The sequence below is a fragment of the Astyanax mexicanus genome, chromosome 3, assembly GCF_023375975.1.
Source record: "Astyanax mexicanus isolate ESR-SI-001 chromosome 3, AstMex3_surface, whole genome shotgun sequence".
Classification (NCBI taxonomy): Eukaryota; Metazoa; Chordata; class Actinopteri; order Characiformes; family Acestrorhamphidae; genus Astyanax; species Astyanax mexicanus.
In genome coordinates, this window is record NC_064410.1 from 45377430 (window position 1) to 45398515 (window position 21086).

General features: G+C 38.8%; 1 protein-coding gene across 3 annotated transcripts in view; it reads right to left on the bottom strand.

The window, feature by feature from the left end:
• The window catches only part of dlgap3 (discs, large (Drosophila) homolog-associated protein 3), a 283280-nt gene that overhangs the window by 99544 nt on the left and 162650 nt on the right, over positions 1-21086 (bottom strand). For all 3 annotated transcript variants that reach the window (XM_022683199.2, XM_049475370.1, XM_049475371.1), the window contains exon 3: positions 17469-17588. The gene's annotated coding sequence lies outside the window, so the exon portion shown is untranslated. The remainder of the gene's footprint in view (positions 1-17468; positions 17589-21086) is intronic.

Here is a 21086-nt window from a genome sequence, read left to right on the forward strand (position 1 = left end):
TCTAATTTTTAGATACTTTCTCTGATCTAAAAAATGAAAGTATGCTGTATAAACATAACCACTTGAATAATCAGATAACTGCAGAAATAATTCTATCGTCTTTCATGTCAAAACATTGTAAGTTAAGCTTTTTCTTTTATACAGTATAAATATAATTGGGAGTAAAAATGGACTCTACATGTAGATTCTTACACAAGGGGCTTCTTTAGCTCTCCAGTATAAGAAATACTGTAGTTCTATTTAGAACCACAACAACTCTTTGAAAGTTTTGAATGTTTAGCTTGTTATTTGTAGGGTTCTTTAAATAAATAAATAAAAATGTTGTTGATGTAAATTAAACTACTTGGAACCTTTGTAAAAAGTACTATATAACAAACTATACATTTCTATAAAAGAATGCTTTGCTTGTAATTTAGTAATGCAACACTTTCACATTAGGTTAAATGTGATTTCTGTCAAAATTCTGCAAGGTTTGTTCATTATCACTATAGTTCTCATACAACGCATCTGCTGATGATAAACATTTAAAAACAATTGTAAAAAATAATGATTAAAAAGTGCTTCAAGATGAGTCTTATGTATCTAAATTTCATACAGTTTTACATGTGAAAGCGTCTCATTTTTACATCCCCCTGTGCATGATGAGGATGCACGAAAGGGACGAGTACGGGCTTGTGGATGCACATGGCTTGGTCGTTGGTGTGTACATGTGTGTGTGAGTGTGACTGAGTGTGTGTGAGTGTTTCTGAGTGAGTGTGTGTGTGTATAGTATCAGCTGGCACTGTCGGTCACTATGGGGGAATCAGTGTGCACGGTGCCGAGTCTGTGCCAGCATCTGCGTCCCATAGGCCCGACACCCACTCAAGTGGAAACACACGCGTGCGTGCGCTCGTGCACACACACACACTCGGGAAGAGGACACACTCATTCATGTGCACCGAGCGGAAGTGAAATGCGTAACTGCCTGAGTAAATAACATACAACAGATTATGCCAAATCATTGGATGCAGACTCCATTACTGCTGCCTGACTGCAAAAGACATAATTAGTCTTTGACTCATTCTTATTCACAGCAACTTTTGTGAAGAATTTCCTCTCATTAAAAGTGTCTGGAGCGCCGTTTGGAGCGCATTCTTCTCGGGGCTGTTGTTCACAGTGACGTATTGATTTCTTGGGCGTATTGAGTGCCTGTGCTGCAGTGTTGTAGATTACAGATATACACTCTTACAAAAGTGAGGTGTCGGGAAGTGTTCTGTAGAGAAATGACATGAAGAACCTTTGCAGAGTTGGTGTTGCGTAGTGGATAACAATACCGCCTGCCCTATAATAGGATCAAGCTCAATTCTTTGCTAATGATTAATAAATAGGTATGAGGTTGCAAGGCTTGAACTGTAGTAGAAATTAAATCTTCAGCATTCAAGTTATTACCTCAACCAACCACCAGCTTCCAGGGCCTCTAGTGCTGTACCACCTGATTGCCTCTAGGGATGGGGTCTGCCATGTTTTCTGTATACTGCAGGATCAATGAGGGTTAATATATTGCAAGACCTGGGCCAATGACCAGGCCTTCACTAAAAACCTACATTTACTGTTTTACTGTTGTCCTACGGATCAAAAAATGACCTGCTCTACCAAAGCCCCAAAATAACCCTTCAAATTTGTATTTTTCAGGATGATTTTTTGGATGGCTGGTGTGATGAACAGGAGGAAGGTGGATGGGATAAAATGTCCTGGACTTGGACAGCTGAATACACTGTTGGCCCTGGAGTCATCCTGTCAGACGGCGTATATACACAGTAACGGCGTATATACACAGTACAGTTTTAAATCATTGCCTCCACCGGCATCAGCAGCAGCGTTAGCTTAGCACAGGCTAGCGCTCAACCACGGCACAATCGCCCGCAGCCCTGACTCGTCTTTTGTGGAAAAAAGGGAAGGAAAATCGCTCGACTAATGCCGTCTTACAGCCAGAACGGTAACTTAACCAGCCAGGCTAGGCTAAGCTAAGTTAATGCTGAGCTAAAGGAAGCTACGCTAACCTAACCACCACAGTCCAGCCGGTTAGCTAAAACCAACACCACCCAACAAAACAGGCAGAAATGTTTTGTGTTCAAAAATGAGCAGCATTTACCTGAAGACGACTCCACAGAGCAGGAGAGGAGAGTATTAGCGTTATTTCACGCTCCTAATGTTACCGTCTTCACTTATTCCCAATTTTGCTTTCAAGCTAACTTTCGTGGTGTTAGCCTGCCTGAACCATACACCGTTAGTTAAGTTTCAGTTCTGTTACAGTTGTTGTGGAACTACTTTTTGGCGGAAGGCACAGTCCACATTAAAGCATATTCATTCTGAATACCTTAAAGTTCTTTGATTTATTTTCTTTATTCATTTTGCAAAAAAAAAAAAAAAATGTTGTACAAAACAACATTTGAGGTCGTGTGTTATCACAAATAACATTGTGGCTCGTGCCTACAACCAAATCACAGCCGTGACGTTATTCGTGATAACACACTCCCTCTCGTGTTCTATTCCTTAACTATAATTCATGGGTCAAAAATGACCCATAAGACAATCTTTGTACCCTAGTCGTGTACAGCCCACATAGAAACATGAACAAAAAACAAAGTACCACACTTTCTAATGATAGTGTGCCTTTAAGAAGTCATAAAATTTCAAGTAGTTTAAGGTATTTTTTCTACAGCTAAACATGGTAGAGGTTCATTTTTGACCCGCAAGACAACACAAGGGCTAATTTGTTACTTATTTTCCTACTAAACGCTTGCAACTGGAGTACACCTAAGGCAAGAACCACGAGAGTCTGTATTTTTAACTGTACATAATCAGTTCACTGAAACACAGTCCTCTTAATTACAACAGAGGAGAAGAGAAAGAAGTTCAGGATGGAAAACATTCCAACAAAAATGGTTTTCATTCCAAGGCAGTTGCTAGGCTGTTGCTACAAGATAACTAGTGAGAAAATGGTGTTCTAAGTGGTTGCTATGGCCTAACAGGTGTTTTCTTCAGTGGTTATTATATTGTTTAGTTGTGGCTGCTACAGTGTCCCCTATGTGTACTTTAGTTGTTGCTAGGATGTTACCATGTGGTTAACTCGCATATTGAAAAGTGGTTGCTGTGGCACTCAATGTCATTGGTTGAGTGGTACTTGTGCATTTGTGTAGAAATATGTTATACAAACATAATATGGTTATATGGACACTTGGGTGAAACTGGTGTTGTAGGTGGTTGCTGTGGTATACTGGGTGGTTGGTTGCTAAGTTGTTGCTATACTGTTGATTAGTTTTTGCAAGAAGGGTGTTACTTAGCTGTTGGGTGTTACTGAGTGTTTCTCATTCTCAAGTCATTGCTAGCATATTGCCAAATGGTTGCTATGGTACTCCATGTGGTTGGAGGGTTGAAACACTGAAACTTGTACGTCCAATCAAAAAATACATGAGCCCCAATTTATCTTAATTTAAAATATCGGCAAATATTAACATAAAAAAGAATAAAGTAACAACAAATAATAATGAGAAGGAGATAACCTGCCAAATATCCTTTCAGATATTTTAAAGCTATTTTACGAAGTAAAAGCTTTGAAAACCTACCCAACCTTCTCCACCCCTTTAGACATTTCTTATCCTGATCTTTTATTCCCCTCTTGATTATCTGATGCAATTTGCAATTATGACACAGATGCACAATAATGGCCAGCTCTCATTCATTCGTTAGCAGGTTATTTCAACATCTAATGACTCTAGCGGCTGTGATTGAGCTATGGCAGAGTGAGACTCTCTGATTATTGTTTTCACTGCAGACTCCACTCCAGTAATTTCATCAGTCAGATTAATAACTACAGAAAAAAAGCTCAAGAGGAGACAATTTATAAAATCCTTCTCTGTAGTTCAGTAAGAAATTATGGTGAGGTAGAGGGAGAGAGACTGTTCCTGGAAAGCATGATGTAGCCAACTGTTACTAAGTACTGCCCATGCAAAGTGCCCAACATTTTTTGTTTTGTTAATTTTATACTGTATGGGATAAAAAAAACACAAAATATAAATATAATCTTGCTTAAAACATTCACGTTATGTTTTAAATGAAAAGAAACTGTCATAATTTCTTGCTTAGCTCCTTCCAGTAAAATAATTTTGACCAGGGGAAATTTTGCCTGGCACAGCATATGAAACCAGAGCTGTAAAAACAATCCTTTTTTGTTTCCCATATTTTTGTGAACTACATGGTGCACAGGATTTATTTTCTTATAAGGTGCATTAAGCAACACTAGTAAGGATGCCTATATCAAAGTGAGCAAGGGTGTCGCCATGTTTCTCTTCTAACGGGGAAGCGCCTAAGTAAATACAACTGTTATGCTCAAAAAAACATTTTCTTTTAAAATCAAAAGCCTATAGCAGTTTATTCCCGTCCATTCATACAAAGAGTGTTCATATGAAGAGTGTTCCAGCATTGTACAGACTGGCCAATCAGAACAAAGGTCCAAAAAGTACAGTAACAGACTGTTTATACTGTCATAAAGGAGGACACGCAGTTGGAAAATAATAAACACACATAATAAGTGGACCAGAAAACAAACAAACAAAAAACAGAAATATATATATATAATATATTTATAATTTAGGCCCCTTAAGAGGATTCCTCAGACCGTCATTTGGCAAAGCTCTCTTTCCTTTGCTGGCCACGATCTATTAAAAAACTCACTAATCAAAAACAGATTTCTTGGGTGGTAGAGCTGAGGGAGCTGAAATGTTCCCATTAGCAGAAAAGCTGGAGACTGCTTCAGGCTCTTAACTCTGCGATGATGGATCACTCTTATTAGAGCTCCAAAAAGCTGCGACTCCTGCGAATCTTTCATTCTGAGTGGCCCTTAACAAATCCTCATAACTCGCACAAACACGACTGACAACAACCAGTCCGGAGGATCAAACGCACACAAGCTGCTGGAGTGGACCGAATCACCGTAAGATAGATGCTGAAGAGTTGAGACGTGTCAAACTCAAGAGATGGACATAAATCACTAGAGAGTGAGAAGATAAAAAGGAGAAATAAAAGGAGAAATTGATGGCCTGCTGCTCGAATGCGGGGAAGAAAAGGCGGAAAAGGAGGAGCTGAATGGAATAACTGATGCAGAGGCTGCGCGTAAAAAAAGGCGAATTTGCTTGTCAAAGATAAGCCGAGCCGCGGGGCTGATAATCAGGAAACACAATCAATACCTGTCCTTTCACTCTCATCTTCTCTTCCCTTTCTTCTCCTTCTCCTCCACACTCAGCCACCTTGCTCTGAATAGAGCAGTCATGGCTCAGCAAATCTCTCTGTTCTGCTCTTTTCTCTGTCGCTTCATCCATTTCCACTCTCCCCCATTGTCTCCCAACTTAGAGGGCACCGCTTGTATGTCAGAGAGGAAGCAAGGAAGTGGGGCTGAAAAATAAGCTGAGAGAAAAAGATGGCTCCCCAGACAGCTTTTTCTATGGTTAAGCAGGTACAATGTAGCTAACTGCCTAGCATTTACTCATTACAGTAACAAATGAGCCCATTAACGTAGTGCAGACTCAGAGGGTGCCCTTTAGAAAACAGACAGCACACACTTTATCTACCTCCATGTCTTTACCCACATGTGTGTGTGTATGTATGTATGATATATGTGTGTTTAAAACTGTTTAGAACAGAAATATTGGAAGTGAAATAGCCTCAGCATCAGCTGTCGGTCGGTTCTGCAGTAAAACATAACGTCAGCACTTCACAGATAGCATTTCACAGTGAAACTGAATGAATGTGATTTGCTCTAGGCACTACATGGATGAAAGCACCTCACTGACAACACCTCTCTGTAAAAACAATGACTTTACAACTCACAGAAATGTAGTAGAAATGTCACATTCCCCAAAACAGAGGAAAATGAATAGCAATTACATACACTGGGAGATTTGAAACTCGATACTAGCATAATATTTTTCCTCATTTTATGAGTCCCATAAAACCTTCTGCATCTACAAAACCAAAAACTATATGCCTCTCTAGTCTTACACTGGTTTAAATAACAAATGACCGGTTAGCTGCACTTCATGTCTACAGATATTTGCAACTGTTGTCCAACAAGAAGCCTCTTATCTGCCAACAATGAGATAAAGTCATTGAAAATATGTTAGTGAGGATTGCAGTAATCACAGATTTTAACACTGTGGCTATTAAACAAGTATACACTGATCAGCCTCTTCTTGATCAGGTACTTCTTTCTAAATACTGAGTAAGCCCTACTATGCCGGCACAGCAGAAACCTCTGAAGGTGACCTGTAGTATCTGGTACCAAGATGTCAGCAGCAGATATTAGCCTTGATATCCTGTAAATTGTAGGTGTAGGTAAGTGGGACCTTTACTGATACTATACACTATACTGATACTTTAAACAACATCGTGGGAACAGCTCACAAGCCGTTCTTTATGTTTTGGAGATGTTCTGACTCACCAAGTCAATTTCCTGCTTTCAACCCATAAACTTTAGGAAGTGACTGTTCACTTGCTACCCAACATATCCAACTCTTTGTCATATACAGCTCTGCAAAAAAACTAACAGACCACTTCAAAAGAATGAGTTTCTTTGATTTTACCAAATTGAAAACCTCTGGAATATAATCAAGAGGAAGATGGATGATCACAAGCCATCAGACCAAGCTGAACTGCTTGAATTGTTGCACCAGGAGTGGCATAAAGTTATTTAAAAGCAGTGTGTAAGACTGGTGGAGGAGAACATGCCAAGATGCATGAAAACTGTGATTAAAATCCATGGTTATTGCACCAAATATTGATTTCTGAAGTTGCACCATGGTTCCTTAGGAATGTAATTGTAATGTCATTTCATTGCACTGTGTACTTGAACTCAGATGTAATGACAATACATGCCTTTTGACTTCCTGTATGGGATGTAGTGCGAATAAGAATCTTCCACAGTTTCCATAGTCTGCAGAACTAGTGACTACTAGTATGTAGTAACTATAAGATTCCCCTACATTAATGCTTTAGAGTAATACCACAAGACCAATTACCTTTCATTTTGCAACGTTTGTCATACACAAAAGCGTTTTAGCAGTCCAGTGAAAGCATGGCTCAAGCCTATCCTTTTAACCCAGCCAGAACCACAAGTCTGTTCCAAAACAGGAGACGTCAGGAACGCTTCTATTAGACAATCCCCACATTGACTAGCTTTGTGAAGTACTCCCAGAATCTTACAAATGACTACTGTGCAGCCTCTGGGCACTCTGGTAGTTACCTTGTCATTGAAAATGATGGTACAGCAGAAAATATCACTTCCTCAACGTTTGAGGAATACAAGGCTGCTGAATGGTGGCCATTTGACGCTGTTAACTCCAGTGGATGAGCTGCAAGTTTGACTGCCTCTTTACTGAACAAAAGCCTGTAGTGTAACTGCACAGCTCTCAATGAGTCTTCCACAGCAGTCTCCCACAATGTGTCATTCTATTCTTTTGTGCTGAGCAGCTACAAATACATCTCAAAGAAATGCCTACCATCCAAAACAGAACAGGCTGCTATCTATAGATAGCAGTAAGTCCGGGGTTTTAGACATGCGTAAGCAGTTCTGATACACTGCTGTGTCGCTTCTGAATAAAAGCAATGAGGTAACATGACAAATAAGATTTGTTTATGAAGAATTTACGCAGAATTTCAATAACCACAGTGCTATGCTTCATACGAACAAAAGTGTTGGGACACCTACACACTGGGACACCTACAGGATCTTTTATAACTTGAGGTAATATGGTAACCCACTGCAATTCTAGGAGGAGAGGTTTGTACCTCTGCATTTATTAATCAGCAGATTTATTAAAAACAGACAGGGAGAGAGTAAAAAGAAAGCAGTACTATAACCAAAGGGCAGTGTGAAGACTGAGCTCACACAGATTCAGCCTGTCATCTAACTCGGTGAGTAATCCAGCTAAAAAAATAGTTAGTTTGCATCACAGCTAAACCTCTCCAGACTACTTAAATCTAGCTACAGTGTCAGTTAGCCCTGCCTCCCTGCTGTTAGCAACCACAGGAAAACCGCCAGCTGCTGTGTGTGAGAGACCTTTGTTTCAGATTAAAAGTCCTCTGTGGCATTTTATAATTTAAGATTAGATTTTATTAAGCAGCTGAGGCAATAATTTAGCAAGATATACAGAGATCACTTCAGTTTCTGAATCAGTTTATCTGATTTTGTTATTTTTAGGTTTATGTTTGAGTAAAATTAACATTGTTGTTTTATTCTATAAACTACAGACAATATTTCTCCCATATTCCAAATAAAAATAGTGTCATTTAGAGCATTTATTTGCAGAAAATGAGAAATGGCTGAAATAACAAAAGATGCAGAGCTCTCAGACCTCAAATAATGCAAAGAAAACAATTTCATATTCGAAAAATTTTAAGAGCTCAGAAATCAACATTTGGTGGAATAACCCTGGGTTTTCATGCATCTTGGCATGTTCTCCTCCACCAGTCTTACACACTGCTTTTAGATAACTTTATGCCACTCTTGATGCAACAATTCAAGCAGTTCAGTTTGGTTTGATAACTTGTGATCATCCATCTTCCTCTTGATTATATTCCAGAGGTTTTTAATTTAGTAAAATCAAAGAAACTCAATTTTAAATTTGTCTCTTTTTTTTCCCCCAGAGCTGTATGTAATAAAAACACTTTTTGAGCATTGTTGGTATGTCTGCATGGTATGTCTGCTTTGTGCAAATTCTAATTTTGCAATGTTTTTTTTTCTTCAAAAAGCATGACAAATGTATATTAAGGCTATTTCATTTATGCAATATTGAAAAAAAAAGTATATAAAGTGTATTCTGCCTGTATTTGGTCAAATGTTTTGTTTTGTTTGGTTTCAATTTCAGAATTTCATAAATTTACGTTTTGGCACATCATTATTTTGGAAGGAAGAAATTTCACCAGCTGATTAGTGATAATGGAATCAATCACTCATTCTTTCACTAATGTTGTAATATAAACACAGGCTGAATGGACTGGGGCTTGGTTTTAGTCACCTGTTGCCATAAATATATCAATGAAATGACACCTGAATTCAATGATAACGAGGCATGTCTCAATACATTGTACTTTGTCCATATATTGTATACACTGGACACTATTTACACCTCTACACATGCATCTAGACACTCTGCAGGTCACTCAGGCACTTCTTGCCCACTCAAAACCATCTCCTGTCCAAAGAGTTGCTCTACTACTGCTCCTTTAGCCAGTGACATTTTTCCTGGTTGCCAAGGCGATCTGTCACACTTCAGGCCGTCTCGTACTTGGACGCAGCACAGTGACGTTAGAAGGGGATGATCTACGCCGAGAAGAAGGAGGAGAGACAGAGAGTGAGGTGTCTGCAGGAAGTGAAATAAATGAATAATGATTCAGGGAGTCAGGGAGTCAACGAGCCAATGGAAGGCAAATGTCAGGAATTATACAGTGTTGTGGGGGATTTCTCACGGCCGTGACTTCAGAGACAGATCACGCTCTGAGCTCTCAGAAAAAGAGCTCACGAATGACAGATGATGAAGTACGAAGAATACCACATTCATTCATTTTTATCTACTTATTTCTGACATTTCTAACCATATTACAACAATTATCAGTCTAACATTAGGGGATGGTCACACAACCAGTAATTTAAAGGAGAACTTTGGTGTAAAACGGACTTTTGGTGTAGTAAAACATGATAAAAAGTATTTACCTTTGATGAATAGCACACCTCTGTTCTCCCACAGCGTTCCGAGATCCAGAAATTTTAACAGTTTGTCCAAACACCATTCAGACTGAGTGACACGGGGCATAATTTACCCCTATAAATCGATTTTTCATCATTATCCAGCTCAAAGTAGCTCCACACCTCCTTGCTAGAATCATACATACATAGACTCCACATAGCCTGCCTCCTGGCGCCGGTATAAATATGTCTATGTTATTTTCATTTCAGTAATGGCGACACTAGGAGCTGAAGCTAGCGTTATGGGATGTAAACAGTAGTTTTTAATACGCCTCTTGTTCACTTTTTTTAAAGTTATTAATGCCTTGTTTTAAATGTCGGAGCTCTCCGGATTCTAGCAAGGAGGTGTGGAGCTTTCTTTAAGGCTGGATAACGGTGGAAAAAGCTATTTATCAGGGTAAATTATGCCCTGTGTCACCCAGTCTACAGGGTGTTTGGACAAACTGTTAAAAGTTTTGGATCTGGAAACGCTGTGGGAGAACGGAGGTGCTATTCATAAAAGGTAAGTACTTTTTATTCATGTTTTACTACACCAAAAGTCCATTGTACACCAGAGCTCTCCTTTAAGTTTAACATAAGCTAGTTATCAGGTGATTAGATATACGTTTTTCAGTGGAACCTTATAGTAGGGTGGCATGATGGTGTGTTTTGTCTTAGTGTCATTGATATACTGTATCGTAGTATCACAATATTATTATTCTTTGCAGTAATGTATCCATTTTTAAAAACACATTTGAGTAACCCAGCAGAAACAAATTGGGTGAAAGCTTCCATTTAAAACTCACTAAGGTCAATAAGACTTAACAGAGGCTGAAATTTTTATGCTGGTTATGGTCCAGTTACATTGGTTGGCCAGAATGCGCTGTTAAATTAAGCTGTACATGTACATGTTCAGTTTTCTCAACAATTGTTTTAAAACAATGGCTATAGATATTTAGTTGAATTCAGTTAAATATAAAAAAGTTGATCTCTATTCTTCCAGTGTCCACCAATACACTGTTTAGTGTCCTTTAGTTTTACATTAATCCTCGACCAGGGGTCTCAAACTCGTGGCCCCCTGGCCAATTGCGGTCCGCAGAATGATCATTTCTGGCCTGCTACTTGAAAACAAATTTCTATTCTATTCATTTCAATGGAGAGGGCCGGTGCATGCTGGGTTGCATTGCACTAAACACATCCAGGCAATCGGGCAGGAGCTGGCAGCTATGTCACACGCATCACAGAATCGACACCTTTTAACCACAGAAGAGAAGCTAAAAAATGGCGGAATATGGATTTATAGAACTATAGATTACAGTGAATTTGATTAAAAATAAAAAAATCTTAATGGTTGACTAGATCTGTTGCTTAATTTAAATTAAAAACATGATTGTAAAATACATGTTAAGTTGAGCTTGACACATTTAACAGGTTCTGTCATCAGTACTGCTAATGTTATCTAAAGTAGTTTGTTAGCTGAGGCACTCTATTGATGTCCCTTATAATGATGGCCCCAAGGCTGAATGCAGATTTGATTAAAGATGTGATACAATTTAAAAGGCAACATTTAAGGGCCCAGGGTGTTTAGCGCTGTCATAATGATCTGAATCTTGGGTCCTGGGTCCTGGCTGCTTGCCTTCATGGTCATGCGTCTTGCCTTCTGCTTGTGGTGGATGCTGGTCAGCACTGGGTGTCTGTTGGCTGATGTAGCAGAGATGAGTCGCTGCACTTTCCTCTGAGTGCACTGACTACCCAGTATTGGTACCTTATTGGCAGTTAGAAAAGAGTTGTTGGCTGGCTTCACATGTGCTAGTTTTGGGCTGGGTAAGATATATTGTGCAGCACTAGTCCCAACCATTGAAGAACGGAGTGAAATGAGGATAATAATGTATGCAGAGAAATAGAAGGACTACAGTCTGTAATTATAGAACTGTAGGTTTTTTTTGTTTGTTTTTTTTTTACTAAAGAGAGTCAAATAAGAACTATCTGATGTAAAATAAAAAACATATACAGTATATATATATATATATATATATATATATATATATATATATATATAGTCCAACACTAATTACTAAAACTGCTTCCTAATGACCTTCTAAAAAATGCCCAAAAAAAAACTGTCATGTAGATGGAGCTGTTTCTTTAAACATTTATATAAGAAAATCATATGCTGTTCTCTCTCCTGGCTTTACATTGTTAATACGCTGCCGCTGCTTTGAGAAAATTATGTAAAACTAACACAATTTATCCCAAATACTCTCGTAAGGTATGTACACACGTGGGCACCAGATTGCTTCCAAATTGCAGTTAATTATAGTTATTTCACTGTTGATGTTGCTGTTGCTGTTCCACTCTCTCTCGCTCTTTCTCTCTGTCTCTCCGTCACTCCCTCCCTCCCCTGCTCTCGCTCTCCCTAAAAAATATGCTGAACTTCAAAGGAGGAAAACAGTACTGTAAGTAAAATAAAGCTCAGCAATCCGAGGGAACATGAAAGCCTATGAAATGAATATACATGTTACAAGAAACAAATAAACATATACAAAGCACTACAAAGTACCCCTGTATTTCTCTTTGACCACTGTAGAAATGAAAGGAGTGAACTGCTGAACAGCTCCACAGAACAACTATTCTGGAGTTTTCCAGGTCCTCCCTGAACCTCTTTACACTGTTAATGAATATAACTTACTTATCATTTGAAAAGATCACCTGCAGTTAGGTGAAGTCTATAGAGATGTAAATATATAATTTAACACTGACCAAAATCTGTCTGCTCAGCTGCACACTGAGATGAAGCTATTATAACTCAGCAGGGACTCTCTATCGATCATCATATTACACACACCAGCTAATGACAAGAGTAAAGGTAAGTGGGTGGGTGGATTGATTGATAGATGGATGGATGGAGGTATTGATGGATAGATGAATGAGTTGACGAATTAATGAAATGAGGTTCTCTTTAATGGACGAATGGATGAATGAAGGAGAGGATAAATAAATAAATAAATAAATGGATAAAAAAAAAGTTATAGATGGATGGAGGAATGAATGACATTAATTAAAGGATTAAAGAATTAATGGATGAATGGATATCGATGGATGGATGCAAACAGCTAGATAGACAAATGAATGAATTGATTGAACAATTTATGCATAGATAGAGAGAGGAACATATAAATAGAAGAAACATGGATGCAGGTGTGAATAGATGAATTAATAGACAAATGGATGCCCAGGATGATTAGTTTGAGGAATGATTAATAGATGAATAAATATCGATATTCATATGAAGATAAAGTATAAATACATTATAAGCAGTACAAATAGAGGGGAGATACTATACAGATGAATACTAGTTGGATAGATAGATACAGTATATGGGTAGACATATAGAAGAATGCATTTATTAATAAATGAAGGTACTGACAGGACAATTGAAAAATGGATAGAGGTGTGGCTGGATGGAAGAACAGATTTATAAATATATGGATATATTGCTAGATAGACGGAAGAATAGATAGATATGTATGCAGATAAAAAAGGGAGGTGTTGATAGAAAATAGACATATGTATATATATAAGAAGGAATTAAATAATATATATTTAAAATGATGTTGATTGATGGGGATGGGTGGAGGTACAGTATATAAATTAATGGATGAAGGATGAATGGATGGATTGATAAATGGATGCATATAGCTAGACAGACGAATGAATTGAACAATGTATGCATGGATAGAGGGATCACCATATGAATAGAAGAAACATGGATGCAGGTGTATATGAATAGATGCATCAATGGATGAATTGATGCACAGGACAAACAGATAAAAGCAGGAGTGAATAGATGGAAATAAGGATGAACGGTTTGAGGAACGATGGAAGGAATTTTATGATATGCAGATAAAAGTGTTGTTAATAGATGGGGTAAATGGAGGAACATTATATAAATTAATAAAGGAAAGAATGATCAGATCAGTTTGAATGGAAAGAGGAATGTATGCAGGTACTGTATTACACACCGGAAAAATGCATGCAGGTATAAATAAATAGATAAGATATTGATAGGATAAATGGAACAATGGATGACATTATGAATAGAGGGAGAGTTGAATGAATGGACAGATTGAGGTATAGATTGGTAGGCCAATGACAGACAGTTAGACAGTGTACTTGGGGGAATAGCAGAAGGTAGATAGATAGATACATGAATGGATGGTGAGAGGTATGGGTGGAAGGAGGGATGATGGACAGATAAATCAATGGCTGAATGAACGAGTGGATGGATGGATGAATGGAGGAATGGATGGTGATATGTTAAGAACAGTAGCCAGTTAATTACAATGGGGAGAGAGAGAGAGATAGTTAAGAATAGCAGCATAACCTGAGGGCTGCCTCGCCCATTGGCCTGCCTGTACTATATATTCTGTTTGACCCAGAGAGCAGCTGCTGAGAGAGCAGCTCTCATACTCTCTCTACAGGACGTGTGACACAGGACGAGGGACACAGGACGAGGGACACAGGCAGAACACAGGGAGAGATAGACCCGCTACTGTAACACCAGATATACAGCAGGGTCAACACTGATGAAGAGCCATTGAAGAGACCAACGGGTTGATTGCGGAAAGGTTGGACTGCAATAAAGCAATTTAAAGACATCATAAGTGTTCCTCTGTGATGGTGTGTGCAGAAGGCAATAGAAGAGAAAAAAAAGAAAGAGAGAGAGAGAGAGAAATAAAAAAGAAAAATAGGCTCAGAGAAGAGAAGGAGAGCTTTGAAAAGTGGAAGAAATAGAGGATGTGAAGTAGGTTGAGTGTCTCTTTGACTTTGCTGATAAAAGACATCTTCCTAAAAATTCCAGTCTTGCACATTAGTCAGCACTGGAGCGTTTAAGAGATAACACACACGGGCTTATCCGCTCTTAAAGGGGCCAGTGTGGGTTCTCTATCACACCACCCCATTCCCAGCTCCAACCGCTCTAACAAGCTCAGCCGCACCACGCTTTCATAACAGCTGACTGACAGCTTCTCAAACCATATAACACTGCCTGTACACCAGGGACCTGTGTAGCACAAACAAAACGCACTCCATCCCGTTCACAGCAGTCTGGATTCCAGCTGTCGAGTGTTTCGGCAGTGAAGTTGGAAAGAAAAAGCATCTCGAAGGGATTGTGTGCCTTATGTTGCTGCTATATCTGAAACTTGTAGTGTAGTCCAACAGACCAACAGAAATGGACCTGAAATGTTGCTACATTAACGTTAAATATATAGTTAAGAACATGAGACCTTTTGTCTTCTTAACCTTCACAGTGGTCATTTCTAATTTCTCACTTTGCTATTGCTATTTCCCTGGAAAGCTAAGGCTGACCCTCTTAAAACACTGATGTTTTGATTTGAGCACATATGGTCAGCAGTGGTGCCTCAAGTTTGTGGGTTCGATACCCAAGTTTTTTATGGGCTACCACTGTTGGGCTCTTGAGCAAGGCCTGTTTTTTTTAAACACACACTTCGATGCACCGTTCCAACAATACAATGCTCGTCCACATACTGCTGCCATCTAAAGACCTTGCTTTGATGATACTACACCACAAATACTATACCATGGGTAGCTGCATCATGAAACTTATTTCTGACTGAAAATATGTGTGGGATGCTATTGGATACCCTATCAATGCTTCTGACACCACTACTGCAAAATCAGGAGGAACTGTGGTGGAAAATACCTTAAGGAGAACTTCCGTCAACATTACATGCTCGTCACTGTACTGATCATGAATTTACTTTAAGATAGCGGTCCCTGGAGATGTAGGTTACGCTATGGGTTGTAAACAGTGGGTTTTAATAAATTTCTTATTCACTTTTTAAATTATTAATGCCTAGTTTTAAATGTAAGGGCTCTCAAGATTCTATCAATATGGTGTGGAGCTACTTTGAGCCTGGATAACAGTTGAAAAAGCGATTTATCTGCAGGGGCAAAATGTGCCCTGTTTAAACCCATTCTAGCCTGTTTGGACCAATTGAACAAAATTGCTAGATTTTAGAAAGCTGAGGGAGAGCGGAGGTGGGCTATTTAACAAAACTTAGTACTATTTATCATGTTTTACTACACTCAAAGACAATTTTACACCAAAGTTCTTATTTAAGCTGTATGGAATGAATTATTGCAGTTTAAACTAAAGTTTAGATTTTCTGCCTGAAACAGACCCGATCCGAGGCCTCGACCCGAACTCGGGCCGAGATTTTCCACCACTTTCATCGGGTCAGGCTCCAGAAAATAGTCTCAGATGTAGCAATCTGTTTTTTAATGCTATTTTTATTTTATATAAAGCTATGGCACGATAAGCAAAGTAACACATATAAGCTTAATATAAAAACTGTTTGTTTAGAATTATTTTATATTCTTAAAACATGCTAAATTATTTTAGATTAGAGGAAAGTCAATCAGACATATTTTTTTTTACTGATGTTTAGGCTGTGGATCATTGTTCGCATTCCTTGGTGTTTTAATCTTTCACAAAACTGTTCTTAATAAACTTTTTTTCTTAAATAATAGGTCTATGCTTCTTTTGCAATGTTTTGCAATGTTAATTAACATCATTCTGAACAGATTCCCTTATTCAAACAGTCCAAAGGTTTTTTTTTTTTTAAAGCTCAGTTTTAACACTTTACTTACTAAAAAAATGTTTATTTCTGGCTTGGGCACAAAATGACAGTTTATGGGGTGGGTCGAATGTGCACGGGCTCGGGCAGGGTCAGGCTGAATATTTGGGGCCCGATCTAAGTTCTAGTTTAAATATCTCCATGCCAAGACGTCTGGTTTGTTGCATCACAAATGCGTTACAGATGCATGTTACACACTCTTTTCCCTACTTCTTTAGAAGTAGCTCAATTAATATGACCAAGACTATATTCATTTTGTTTTATTATAATTATTTCTTCCAAACAGCACTGCAATCTGACACTTCCTTCTGGTTGCAACTATTCTGCAACTCTTTCTTTGATGATGTGTGTGTATTATGTCACATTGCAATATACCTGTGCTGCTTTTTTTTTTTTTTTATCAGAAAAAAAAATAGCACCAGCCTTTGTACTCCAACAAAGCAGAGGAGGCCATGACTGGGCCTGGTGGCCTTGTAAGCCTGGGCTATCTGCACTTTTACAATGAAGGTTCAAAGACAGGCTTGAGTACACAGCAGCAGCTATCCCTGTTGGCCTTATGTCATCCTGCATAATTGACAGGCCGGAGTTAAATAATGCAGCGTACTTTGTGAAGCGCCTTTCCTGGGCGGATGACCGCAAAACCGCGTCAGCCGCGCTAGCGCAACTACCCACTGTGCCGCGCTTCACCAGGCACTTTCAGCTAGCATCTCCGCTCAGCTACTTCCCCAGTCGACCTTCCAGCGGGCCTTCATCTGCTCTAGGATGCACGGAGCTGTGAAGAAACCCCTCTAAAGTGGCAGGGTAAAAAAAAAAAAAAAAGAAAGAAAGAATCAGCAGCCCTGGCGGCAGGCTTTTGAAGGTGCTGAGCTGACGTGCAATAATAATCCCAGCCAGGTACTTGAGAGAAGGTTATAATTGGGAACAGCTCTCACAGGAGGGACAACTTTCAAAGACGCACAGCGCAGAGGACCGAGGAGATTAGCGCCTCTGAGCGGGAACGAAGGAGCAGCAGCCAGAAAGAGAGAGAGAGAAAGAGAGAGAGGGTTACTCACTGCCTCCTCATGTGCAAACGGTGCTCCATTATCAGAAGCAGGGGGACAGAGGCTCTTCACTGGACACCCACCAATACGCCTGCAGCTGGCACTCACACACTCTTCTCACCACTCAAGAACCTGGAACAAAGAGGAGAGAAAGAGAGAGAAGGATAGGGTGGAAGAAAGAGAGAGAGAGAGAGAGAGAGAGAGAGAGAGAGAAAGAAACAGTGTTAACTGATAAAAATGTATAAAAATCAGCTTTGATTTGTTTTCTATCAATATACACTGACATAAAATTGTTACTGTATCCCATGACTTTAGCCATGCGCCATGTTAGCTAAAGAACGCTCCACTGACCTGTGGGATATAAGTGTAAGGCCTGATGCATTAAATATGGATGTGATTTCGGATGTGAAGTACGGACAATGCAAGCCAGACTGTGCTGTCCACTGTCTGTGTTAATGCCTGTGCCTATGGTTAATTCCTGGTAAATGCAAAAAACAGTAGATTAAGATGGGGCTTCCACTATGATCAGGAGATCGCCGGTTCGAATCCTGTTCATGTAGCTTGCCATCGGCTACCAGAGCCCTGAGAGAGCACAACTGGCCTTGCTCTCTCTGGGTGGGTAGATGGTGCCCTATCCCCACTTCACTTCAAAGGGTGATGTCGCTCAGCACAAGGCATATCTGTGAGCTGATGTATCTTGGTGTTGGGGCATGGCTAGTGATACATATATATATATATATATATATAAAAGCAGATTTTATGTGCCATCCGTCTATGCAGGTCACCCACTATCAGACCTCACTTGAACCACAATAATTCTCTTCACCTTGCCATGAGCACAATGACAGGTGTGCCTCACTCACAAGAAATCAGGTGTAGGTGTTCAAAGCCAACAGCCATCAACACAGATATTCCATTTAAGACTTTTGTAATGTCAGTCCAAGCTTTTCTACTTTATTTGCATTCATTTTTATTCATATTGCCATTAACGCAACTTGTTTTAATGCAACTATTGTGAAGTGCCCAATAGAGAGAGTAAAGGAGAGAGAGCAAGAGCGAGAGAGAGAGTAAAAGTAAAAGCATGAAGGAGAGTGAGCATGAGAGAGATAATGATAGAAAAATACTGATACTTTATCTTCTTCTCTTGTTTTCGTTCCACACTGTCAAGGGAAAAGGGTCTGTTACAGTGTTATAACTCTGGAAAAGTGTGTTTGTGTGTGTGTGTGTGTGTTTCTGAGCCTTCAAGGAGTGCTTCAGTGTTTCCAGCATTCTCTCTATCTGCTGCATCTGTCGATAGAGAAGATTGCCACAGATACAACCATGTTTTCTTGTAGTTAAAAGAACAGAAAATCCATTTCTTCCAACACAATTTGTAATAGAAGCAATTAGAGTAGGCGCTGAAACATCATCCTATTAGCCTCTGTTATGAGTGTTTTCAGTCCATTTATTTTCTGCTCTTTTATAATTACAGAAATATCATTGTCTGTAGTGATAGATTAAATCCTACAGATGTGAATAGCTGGAATAGGTTTGGAGGATATCTAACAATAAATATTCAGATCAGATATTTTCTTGTTTTATTGTGAGAATTATTGCCCTGATGATATAACCAGCATGGTCAGCTCAAGATAGTTAACCTTGTTAAGATGGTTGACCGGAAAAGGTTACATTTGAGTTGATGACTTGATGGTTTAGCTGGTTTTCTGACATGATCAACCTAAGCAAGCAAGACAAGCAGTCTAACCAAGCTTGACCATGATGAAGCTGGTTGACCAGTATGACCAAGCATCAACGAACAACAAGAAAAGCATCACTAAACTGATCAACTAGCATGACCGGCATGACCAAAATCAAATGGTCAAGAGTTACATAATCTGCTATCTTACTCTTACCTTCAAATACCAGGTAGAACATCTGAAACAAGTTACCATCAAAAGCTGGTCTTGTATTGGCTGTAACTCTATACAGGAACAAGGAACATTAATTGCCAATCGACGTCAATATCTGATGATATCCTCCTACTAGCAGACCTAGGCTGGTAGACATTAGAGTATTTTTTAAAACAACACTTATCATTCAGTTTTACACAATCATTTTAATCACTGTTTACCATTTAATTAGAAGCAGGGAGACAGAGAGAGAGAGAGAGTGGGAGGAAAATCAGTCCCTGTCTTAAACAATACAAAGCTCCAGTCTGTTTGTTTATTTTTTCACTTATCGTCTTTAATTAGAAGATTTTTATCCTCGCTTACTGACAAAAACCTGCCAAGGCTTCTCCAAAATACCAACTTTACAGAAGAAGAAAAAGGTCTTCCTAACTTTAAATAAAAGTCAAATGCCAAATAAACTTTACTGTGCAAAACTGAAGCCTTATGTTAATCATGTCTAGAAGCTTTATCAGTGTCTCTGATAAACATCTAATAGACATCTAATAGACATCTAAGATATACAATCGAGCATTGAGATCTTACAGAAACATACTGGCTTTAAAGGTGACATGTTTTCCAAGGATATCCACACATTTTTCAACAAGACAATGCAAAAAAATAACAATAATAATAATAATAATAATAAAAAAATAATATATATATATATATATATATAAAGAGTTTATCTTGCTTTTGTTGGCATTACTGTCTCTACTACCAGAGGAGGCTTTCAACCAGATGTTGGAAAAAGAATGCTAGGGAGGCCAGGATGTTTAACGATTGTAACTTTAAATTCCAAAACTCATCTTAAATGAGTTTTGAACACATCTGTATTGCTTCCCAAAGTAGCTGAATGCATTCCCTTGAATGGTGTTTTCACTTTCATTTGGACGTTTTGTGCAGAGTATTTTTGCGATAACGATATACACAAAAAAGAATGTATTATTTTTGCAAATATAATTAATAATATAACAATATAATCATAGCATAGCAAAATAAATAATGTAACGTAATAATGTAATGTAGCAAAAAATATTGCAGAATAGTGAATGCACATAAACTGCAATCAGAAACAATTATACAAAAAATGCACTTAACGCTTCATAGTAAATAACAGACTACTTTCAAGATTGAACATCGCTATTATCATAATATGGATCTAATATGGCACACCCCTTGAAGACATTTTAGGATTGAAAATATTTAAATTTCAATATCAATGGGTGGGGCTAAACTGCTTCAGGAGCAACAGACAATTTATGCAAATGCACTGTGTGTCAAAACAAAGGGAAAAAATAATAATTTAAGGCAGAATGTTTGAGCATATCAGTGAATATGGAGAGAGTGGGAAAGTGAGTGAGAGAGAGAGAAAGAGAGAGAGAGAGATTAAGCACTGAGAGTAACAGGAATGACTGAAGATGCTAGAGTAAGGACTTAATTGAGTGTGCACAGCTTTCAGTTGCCCCCTGAAGGTAGGAGGATGTGTGAAATCATTTAGAACTGTGGGACAATGGCTTGCTTTATGGACGGCGCGAGGCAGTTCCGACACACAACACAGGAACCACTGTCTCTAATCACCATGGACCCATTTAGGCAAGCCTACACTTCACATCAGCGGCATTTGCATTCGTCAGTGCCGTTCGTCTCTACAGCTACGGCTCCATCAGCACACGCTACTCTGCTTAAGCTGGGGCTGCAGCTG